Here is a 10,542-nt window from a genome sequence, read left to right on the forward strand (position 1 = left end):
AGCAGAAGTAGATCATATACTAGCATACTGATCTTTCTATTCATAAAAACATCTTTCAATAGACACAAACTTGGCCATTAAAACATTTTGTGAGACAATCTCATATAGAACCATATAATTACTACCTTTCAAAATTATCTAAATATCTTTCATGATAAAAATGCATCTTCCACCTTTCTGAATCCATTTTCTATCTGTTATAATACAGGTAAAATTGCTTCTTGGTGCTGGTGGTGGGGTCTTTATCATTGACCACGTACCTCGGTGCCCTCCATCCCCACACCCATGAGGTAGTTTGTCCATGTGTCTAGATCTAGTTAATGAGCTGTGACTGGAAATAAAGTGTGGTAGGAATTAGTGATTGTAACAACAAAATGGTATACACTAAGTTAACTGGGCCATGATTTTAATCGCATCTGATTGGTTTGAAGATATTTTCCCCCTGAATTCTGTTTAAATCTCTCACCTTACGATGTTTTTTTATCCTTCCTTAATGCTTCTAGGAAAAAAAAAAAAGCCTTAAAGCATCTTTAATTTTCTATTTAAGATAAGTCACAATGGTATGTCATGCTACCTTCCCAGAATCATGGATTTCCTTAGTTCTCAACCCCTTTAACTAACATGTTGTATCTTCTCTTTTACCAGTTCTGTTCATCAGTCATGTTGGATTCCTCATCTTTTTTGAAGGACAGTGCGTTTTTCACACTGTTGTAGCTTTGCAGATTCTGCTCCCTTCACTGAAATGTTCTTGAAGTAGTTCTCACAGTCATGAGATCTGAGAGACACTGACTCTGAAGGCTTTGAGGTTTGGGGGCTAGTTCTGCTAGATGACGGTACCTGGATGGCTCCATCAGAGACCAAGGCCAGAAGTACATCCTCCCAGAATATGTACAGTAATTACGGTAAAGATAAACACTGTTAAAGCAGTTCAAGAGGGGATCTAATTGAATTATACAACTTATTAAGTGCTACAAATACCTATTCAGTACTCTTGCCTCTATGCAGATGAGATAAAAGAATAAAGCAGAGATTGTTGGGAAGCGAGGAAATTAAGCTTTCACCACAAACCATGGAGAAGTTTTTCAGGCAGAGATGCATTAACACATGAGATGAACTCCCAACAAAGCATTGTTGTTGTTCAGTCACTAAGTCATGTCCAACTCATTGTGACCCCATGGACTGCAGCACGCTCAGCTCCTCTGTCCTTCAGTATCTCCCAGAGTTTGCTCAAACTCATGTCTGCTGAATCAGTGATGCCATCCAACCATCTCATCCTCTGTTGCTCCCTTCTCCTTTTGCACTTAGTCTTTCCTAGCCTCAGGATCTTTTCCAGTGAGTGGGCTCTTGGCATCAGGTAGCCAAAGTATTGGAGTTTCAGCTTCAACATCAGTCCTTCCAATAAATATTCAGGGTTGATTTCATTTAGGATTGACTGGCTTGACCACCTTGCAATTCAAAGGACTCTCAAGAGTCTTCTCCCACACTGAAATTCAAAAACATAAATTCTTTGGCTCTCAGCCTTCATGTCCAATAAAAGTCACATGTGTTGATGCTGGGCCAGGACAGAGAGAAGTGTGTCAGGACTCGGGGAGCAGAGTCCTGGTGCTTCTTTCCTGTCCCAGCCTCCACTTAACACATCAGGGCTGGAGGGAGCTATGTCCTTCAAGCTGTACATTTATTTGGAGCATGAAGATAGTGATACTTCATCAGTTCCTTGCCTTTCACACTGAGCTATTGCATCCACATGGATATTGCAGGGTGCACAATCTTCCAGCCAGGCACACCTCCTTCCTCATCTTGCTCTGCACTTTCTAGCTTGTGATCCTCAGAGAATTATTCTGTCACTCAATTCTCTGAAGCTTGGGGTTTGGGATCCATAGTATGTTTATTTATTTATTCAATCGTTCATTCATTCCAATACTCATGTGCTGATCTTCTGATAAGCACCAGGCCTGGAAAGGATTGAGGCAGTGTACAAGCGAGTCCAGGCCCTTTCTCAAATGAGTCTTGTCTTCTAAGGGAACACTACATAAAATCAGGTGCAGGAAACCCCTTCACGGTGCCTGGAGTATACTAAGGAGTCAGGAAATGGTGCCTGGGCTCCTCTCCTGTCCTGTCTTTTCTGCACACTTCTTAGTGCCTCTGTCTTCTATGTACCCCAAGGAATCTCACAACAAAGGTTTCTAATTTCTTTCCCAGCTTAGAGAGTAGACACAAGGTTTGCATGAGCAGTCAAATGGAGAATTTCTCTTGGGAAACTTCACTGACTCTCTGCAGCTGCTGAGAAAAGGCCTCTTTTACAGGATCCTGCTTAAGTCAAAGACACCCCATTAGCCATGATTCAGAGCCTGACTGCACATTGTGATAGAACTAAGGAAAAGCAAGAATTCTCAAAACAAAGCAAAAATGAACAAGATCCAACAAACAAAAAGTAGACTAAACCCCAAACCCTCTCTTCCATTAACAAAGCACCTTAGGGATACTGAGGCCCTTCGATGGAATCTTCTGATTCCCACAGCAAAGATGTATTAGTATGGTGCCCACTTGAAAGATGTGGCTCAGAGAGCATGAGGATAAATCCAAGGGTATCATTCAGGAGGGTTTTCAATTTCCCATCAACAGAAGATGACTGTGGCTTATCGAAGCAGGAAACAAGCTTATTAAAGAGGGTCAGTAGATCACAAGGTTGCCAGGTGGTCAGAAGCAGCAATCTGACAGCTGTGCGGGTAAGAATCATACATGACATCATAACCTGGACAGCTGTGCACAGAGAGGGGTGCATAGTGCTGCCTCATGGTTGGCACCTCTGGGCACATGTGTCGGGGTGGGACCCTAAGGCAGTCACTACCTGTACATCACTGTTGCTCATCTGGCTTGGAACTCACCTGCAGTCCTGGCTGATTGACACTTATGACCAGCGGAGCCCAGTGACACCTTGTGTCGAGGGCAGGACAGGCTAGACAGGAGGAACCTGTGAAGTTCCTCTTCTTAGTAAGAAGTGATTCTGAATCTCAACACCCATACCAAAGGGAATCCCTCAAACATAAGCTGCTGCTGCTGCTGCTAAGTCGCTTCAGTCGTATTCGACTGTTAGCGACCCCACAGACTGTAGCCTACCAGGCTCCTCTGTCCATGGGATTTTCCAGGCAAGAGTACTGGAGTGGGGTGCCATTGCCTTCTCTGCAAACATAAGCAAGAGGTCCCAATGCTGGACACCAAAGCATAGCAAATACCCGTCAAAGCAAGTTCACACAGAAATGGGCAGAGCATGGACTGCGAATGTAGTTCAATGTCTAAAACTGTTCCCTTTCCCAATTGGAGAAGGAAATGGCAACCCACTTCAGTATTCTTTCCTGGAAAACCCCATGGTCAAGAGGAACTTGGTGGGCTACAGACAATGGGGTTGCAATAAGTTGGACATGACTGAGCAACTAACACTTTCAGTTGTGTCTGATCACTGTATTTGTTTGAGGACTTTGTTCATTTCAGTATAGCCACTCCCTCAAACTACCAGGGAGATTTGGTTGGTCCGGTTTCACTTTGCTTTTTACTTACTAATATATCTCTAGTGCCAAGAAGAGTGCAAGACACTGAGTGGGCACTCAAAAATATTTTTTAAATAATAATATGGATAAATTAATGGACAGGCAGTGGTTCTTATTCTTCAGAACTCACACCTGCATAGTTTTGTCAAGATATATATTCATGTGTGATATTGGTTTTTTCTTAATATATATATTTTATTGGAGTACAGTTGACCTACAGTCATGTGTGATATCGTTCATTATAATTGCTATTCATGAGCAGGCAAAGAACAAGCAACCGCCCTCTCTTCATATTCGGCTATATAGCACATGCCGCACCTCTGCAGCCTATAATCATTAAAAGCCCTATCTCGACTCAAGTCCCCTTTAACTGCCAGCCAACCTCCCTCTCCCAAGTTCTCCATGAATGAATGCCCCAGCACACCCCTGGAATCTTCCCACGGCATCAAAGTCTTCTGTTCCTGCATCCACTGGGCTATCTCCTGTCTTCACTTTACCCATCCCTTTGCAGCATTTGTTACCATAGCAACATTCTTCCTTCTTGAATTTCTTCATTCCCTTCATTCCCAACAGAACTATGACTCTGTTCTTTACTCTTTGTTTTCTTTCTAGTTTTAAATATTTCTTCTCTTTTGGGGCTTCTCTTTTTGAGTCCTCTGTCAAATCCTTCCTTTGAATCTTCAGTTCAGTTGCTCGGTCATGTCCGACTCTTTGCCACCCCATGGACTGCAACAAGCCAGCCTTCCTGTCTATCACCAACTCCCGGAGCTTGCTCAAACTTACGTCCATCAGGTTGGTAATGCCATCCAACCATCTCATCCTCTGTCAACCCCTTCTCCTGCCTTCAATCTTTCCCAGCATCAGGGTCTTTTCCAATGAGTCAGTTTTTCTCATCAGGTGGTCAAAGTATTGGAGCTTCAGCTTCAGCATCAGTCCTTCCAACGTATATTCAGGACTGATTTCCTTTAGGATGGACTGGTTGGATCTCTTTGCAATCCAAGGGACTCTCAAGAGTCTTCTCCAACACCACTGTTCAAAAGGGTCTTAACTTTCCTCAAACTAAAAGCCTTTCTGTCTGGACTTCTTTTTCTAATAGTATCTGATAGTACCTTAGTAGTCACCGTATGCCAGACATCATTCTGAGCACGTTACACATTTAATACATTCACTCTTGCTATTCATCCTAAGAAGGAAGCTTTATCAGTGTCTCCGTTTTTCAAGGGAAGAAACTGAAGTACAGGTAATTCTCTTGTTCAGCGTCACAGAGCTAGTGACTGGAGGTGCCATGAGACAGGTCTCAATCAGTGCTTTGAAGCCCTATTTTTAGTTTTCCCTTTTTTCTCAAGTGAGAGGAGGGCTCACAAGAACTGGTTTAAACTTGTGAGTGGGGAAGGCCCTGGAGCCAAATCTGAATATCATTGTGTTACCCTGGGTTCTCCGTAGAAAAGGACCAGTAGGAGATATCCATTCATAATGTGTAATCGGCTCATGTGGCTGTGGATGCTATGCTACATCACTTTAGTTGTGTCCATTTCTGTGCCACCCCATGGACTGTAGCCTGCCAGGATCCTCTACCCATGGGATTTTCCAGGCAAGAATACTAGAGTGAGTTACCCTGCCCTCCTTCAGGGGACCTTCCTGATCCAAAGATCGAACCCACATCTCTTATGTCTCCTGCATTGGCAGGCAATTTCTTTACCATAAGCATACTTGAGAAGTTCCAATAAATTATCTGCAAACTGGAGACCCAAGACAGACCATGGTGGAAATTCCGGTCCAAGTGCAGGGGAACCTATGTCTAAGCTGGAAAAAAGGCAGAGGAAGGGACTTCTCACTGACCTCACCTTGGGTTCTGTTCAGGAGCCACCAACGGGAGAGGTTTACCCACACTGGACAGGAGAGTGTCTAACTGAGTCTACAAATTAGTCTCATTGAGAAACAACTTCACAGACACACCCTAAATAATATTTAGCTGAATATTTGGGTACCTCATTGTCCAGTCAAGTTGACAATGTGGAATGTTTGATGAACTGAAGGGTGTGTGAACTTGAGAGGCACCATGCCCTCACTTCACAGACAAGGGGACCAATTCTCTGTAAAGTTAGGTCATGGGCGCATGGCTCTGGAGGCTAGGCCTTCTGACAATGTCAATTCCCCTTCCACTAACTATCTGACCATATAAAGGGGACCGAGGGGCAGTAGGAGACATCTTTGCTATCCTCATGTCCACTCCTTTTGAAGAGACACTATGGACAAGAATAGCTGAGGGCCCGACAGCATCGGTTGTAACATCAGAGGGCTCCAGGGTATGAATACAAGGCTATGGGTTAGAAACAGAGAGAGGGAGACGTCTCCAGTGACTAGACTTCACTTTTCATCGCAAGCAGTGAAAGTTCTATCCCTGCTCGGGGGACTAAGATTCCATACGCTTTATGGCCCAAAAACCAAAACATAAAACGGAAGCAATACTGTAAAAAAATTCAATAATGGCTTTAAAAATTGGTCACATCATGGTACGTATATGCAATGGAATATCAGCCATTAAAAAGACTGAAATAATGCCATTTGCAGCAACATGGATGGGTGTAGAGATTGTCGTACTGAGTGAAGTAAGTCAGACAGAGAAAGAGAAATATCATATGACATCCCTGGGTATGTTGAATCTAAAAAGAATTGTTACAAATGAACTTTATTACGAAGCAGAAAGAGACTCACAGACTTAGAGAAGAAACTCAAGCTTGCTGGGGGAAAGGAGAGTCAAGGAGTTTGGGATGGACAGGTACACACTGCTCTATTTAAAATGGATAACCAACAGGGACCTACTGTGTAGCACAGGGAACTCTGCTCAATGCTATGTGGCAGCTTAGAGATGAGGGGGGTACTTTGGGGGGGAAATGGATACATGTATCTGTATGGCTGAGTCCCTTGGCTGTTCCCCTGAAACTATCACAATATTGTTAATCTGCTACAGTCCAAAACAAAATAAAAAGTTTAAAAAAAACGGTTCACGTCAAAAAATCTTTAAAAACAAACAAACGAACAAAAAACAGAGAAAGATTGTTGAAATACAAATCGTGTGACCTTAAGTGAGTCATTTAACTTCCCTGAGCCTTAGTTTCTTCATCAATAAATAAAGGTAGCAAATCATATTCAAGAAAGTTAGAAATATACATATATGTACATGTGTGTGTATGTAATGAGTTATAACCTTTTGTATTTGGTACCCTGTAAATGGAAGACGTTGTCATTATACAATGAATATGGCATTTAGTGACTCAAGAAGAAGCACCTAATTCAACTCCATATTCTGAGCCTTATTCATTTCCTTGCTACTCTGGAGAAGAGTGTGGGTTATAAAAATCTGCACTGAGATTATTATTTCTCCTTGAGGTTGACTTAAACACTCTGATTATTTCCCAGAAACACCAATCAGCACACTCTCTCCAGGAAATCTTGGTAACTCCTTGAAATTTAGCCCCAAATTTTCCAAGAAATGAGAGGTTTATTTGAATAAATCTGTTTTGCTAGATAAATTATATCATATAATAGGGAAAACCTGCCACAATTTTGTGAATATTTTACATGAGTTATAACCAGTTAGGAAGGATTTCAAAACATTTGTGCCAAAAGCAAAAGGTAAATGGAAAGAAGGCTGCACATACTTCCCAAACTTCTAAAAATCAAGCATCATGGTCACAAATGGATGGTTGCATACACTTTATCTGCAGGCTGATCAAAATTTGCAAGAAGAACCATAGGAATACATTCTCAGACTAGTTGTTAGCTTCCGCTGAAGGGCTGTGAGTTCTCTAAGCACAGAGACAACTTCATTCACCTCTGCAGAGGGCTTGGCCCACATGGAGAGGTAATAAGTTCAGGCCAAATACAGCTTACCTTAATGGAGTCTTTTTTTTCCTCAGTTGAGCAGAAACCGAAATTATGTGGTATTACTACAAATTGCCCCTAAGTGCTCTATTTTTGAGGTTTTAACATGTCTGAGTTTGCATAAATACTGAACAAGTGTTTCAGTCTTGTAATAGTCACCTTATTTTTCACTTCCTCATTTACTTAATGATTAAAGTCATTTCATTTTTCCATGTGTATGTGTATTAGTCAGGGTTATCTGGAGAAACAGAACCATTAGCACATTGATATGGACATGGATATGGATATGGGTTAGATGATGAAGATAAAATAAGGTGTTGACTCTTGCAGTTATGGAGGCTATGAAGGCCCATGAGCTGTCCCCCTGCAACTGGAGACCCAGGGAAGCCACTGATGTAGTTCAGGGGGTTGAGAGGGGAGGGCTGATGGCACAGATTTAAGTTCACATCTGAAGGCCTGAGACACAGGAGTACAAGCCAGGATAATGTGTCTCTCAGCTGAACAGTCAGGCAGAGAAAGAACTCAAACATCCCCAGCACTTTCCGTTCTGTTTAGACCCTCATGGCACTGGATGACTGTCCACCTGCGCTGGGGAAGGCAGCCCACTTTACCCAGCTCACCACTTCAGATGCTCATCTCTTCTCAAAACATCTTTGTAGATACACCCTGAAATATTGCTTAAATCAGGTATCTGGTCATCCGCGATCCACTCAAGTTGACACAAAATGGATTGTCACACGAGGCATAGACGAGATTTAGAATAAAAATGTTTCATGCTCAACTCACACTAAAATGTAGATGATTGATGTAAGATTTTAACTTGATACAAAGAGGAAATAAGAGAAATGAGAGATATAAGGGAAGCAAAGTCACTGTGTGTATTATAAAGAAAAAAACACACAAGAAGAGCCGAGGGCTGCAGAGACAAGCATAAATCTCTGCATAATTTTCTTTGAGACAATCTTGGACATGTTGTTTCAGAAAAGACAAAAATCCTAAAGGTAAAAAGCAAGACAAGACAGCTGATGTATTTTTCCTCCAACACACCCTTAACAGTTATTTTTTTCTACAACTCCTTTGAACTTTTCACTCTCATTCTCAAAAACAAAAACAAAAACAAAAAATTACTTGTTTAAATTTCAGCTCTTCAGATATGTAACTCACTCTGTGAAATATGATAATAGGCATGAAACATAGATGTGATGAAGTGAGAAAAATAAAATGTAAATATAGAAAACCTTTTAAAGGAATATCAGTACTATCTGATAGAACATTCTGTTATGATGGGAATGTCTTTAGCTGCATTGTCCGATACAACATGGAGCAGTATTGCTCACTTGAAAATGGATAGTTAAATAGAAGAGCTGAATGTTTAATTTTAGTTCATTTAAAATGAAACTTGAAGACCCATACATGGCTAGTTTCTACTATATCCAGATGTTACAGGGTTTGAGAGAAAATAGAAGTTTTAGAAGACAAGATATAAACAGTCAAAACCTCTGAAGTAGGAAAGTGTTAATGAAACAACTTTTCTGAAATTAAAAAAGAAAAAGGACTTAATGCTTTTTCTGGAGAAGACATACTGTATCTTCAAGGGGCTTCCCAGGTGGCACTAGTGGTAAAGAACCCACCTGTCAATGCAGGAGACACAAGAGATGCTGGCTCGATCTCTGGGTGTAGGGAGTGGCAACCCACTCCAGTATTCTTGCCTGGAAAATTTCATGGACAGAGGAGCCTGGTGAGCTACAGTCCATGGGGCTGCAGAGTCAGATATGACTGAGTGGCTGAACATACATGCTTACATGGTATCTTCAAGAGCATTGAACAAAAGAGTCTGAGCTGATGAAATTGCTAGAAACCAAAATTAAGATGCCTTTAAGTATTCAGGAAAAATAGAAAATCATTTATAAAAGAAAACTGACATCAAACTCTTTCTCTGCTGCAACTCTAAATGCTAAAAGACTGTGCAGAAACCAGAAAAATTGTTTAGGGAAATAACATGTGGTCTAAGAAACTTTCTCAGTTATATTCTCATTCAATTAAAACATGACAAACTACCTTAAACATAAGAGCTCAGAGATATTGTTCTCACCACTAGAGAAAAATCTTCAGTTAATAGTCAACGAGGGAAAAAAATTGGCTCTGAATATTACATATGTAACTATAGGAATAAGAATAAAGCACATTGTAGAAATTGTGGTTATCTAACAGAGAAAACATTTTATATTCCTTGACGATGTTCAAGATGAGAAAAAAATTCATGGGATCTTTAAAAACACTATGAAATAATCTTATGACAGAATTAAAATCATTCATTTCAACTGTAGCAATAAGAATACAGGCATTAGCAACCTAACATACTAAAAACAAACAAACAAAAAACCTTTAAATTGGACCACTAAGCAGAACTCAAGTTTAGTCTATATTTGTAAACACGACTAAAGCAATTAATACGCTTATTCGAAAAGATGAAAAATAGAGAAGCTAAATAAGGAAGATTCAAATTAAAAGATTACTATGTTAATATCAGACTTTTTTGAGTACAAACCAAAATTCATATAATATAAAAATCATATGATATGATTAAATGTTTTCTTTATTAAGAGAAGATTATACAGTTGAAGATAAAGTTATAGTGCTATGAGTATATGTGCATCAACAATTTTAGCATTAATATCTGTCCCATAGAAACACAGGTGATTAAAAGGGGAAATAGAATTACACTAAGAAATGGAGACTTTTATTCATATCTTTTGTCAAATTGAAAAGATAAAAATATGGAAGATCTAAATAAAAGATACATCTAACAGAGATAGCAAAACCTGTAGTATAAAAGAGAGAAAATATATCAAGTAACATAGATCATTCACAAAAATTGACACTAATAGTGCATATACACATTCACACACACACACATTCACGCATACTTTTCAAAGAGCTGAAATATATTTTAGACTCAAATACTCTAATTACAATGTGATAAAACCAGCATTTGATTACAGAGCCAAACCCCAACATTGTGCTTAACTCTCAGGTGAGAAAATACTCCTATGTCAGAAAGAAAATCCAACTGAATTTGTAAACTATCTGGAATATAATATGAAACACCATG

General features: G+C 40.1%; 1 long non-coding RNA gene across 1 annotated transcript; it reads right to left on the reverse strand.

The window, feature by feature from the left end:
- Nucleotides 1–389: 389 nt before the first annotated feature.
- Nucleotides 390–2,702, reverse strand: LOC145544857 (uncharacterized). Its single transcript, XR_014081674.1, has 2 exons — nucleotides 2,473–2,702; nucleotides 390–2,307 (listed from the first exon to the last, which is right to left on the reverse strand). It is a non-coding gene; the product is annotated as an uncharacterized LOC145544857 (long non-coding RNA).
- Nucleotides 2,703–10,542: the final 7,840 nt, after the last annotated feature.

Source organism: Giraffa tippelskirchi, chromosome 4, assembly GCF_054371585.1.
Source record: "Giraffa tippelskirchi isolate mGirTip1 chromosome 4, T2T-mGirTip1v1.2.pri, whole genome shotgun sequence".
Taxonomy (NCBI): Eukaryota; Metazoa; Chordata; class Mammalia; order Artiodactyla; family Giraffidae; genus Giraffa; species Giraffa tippelskirchi.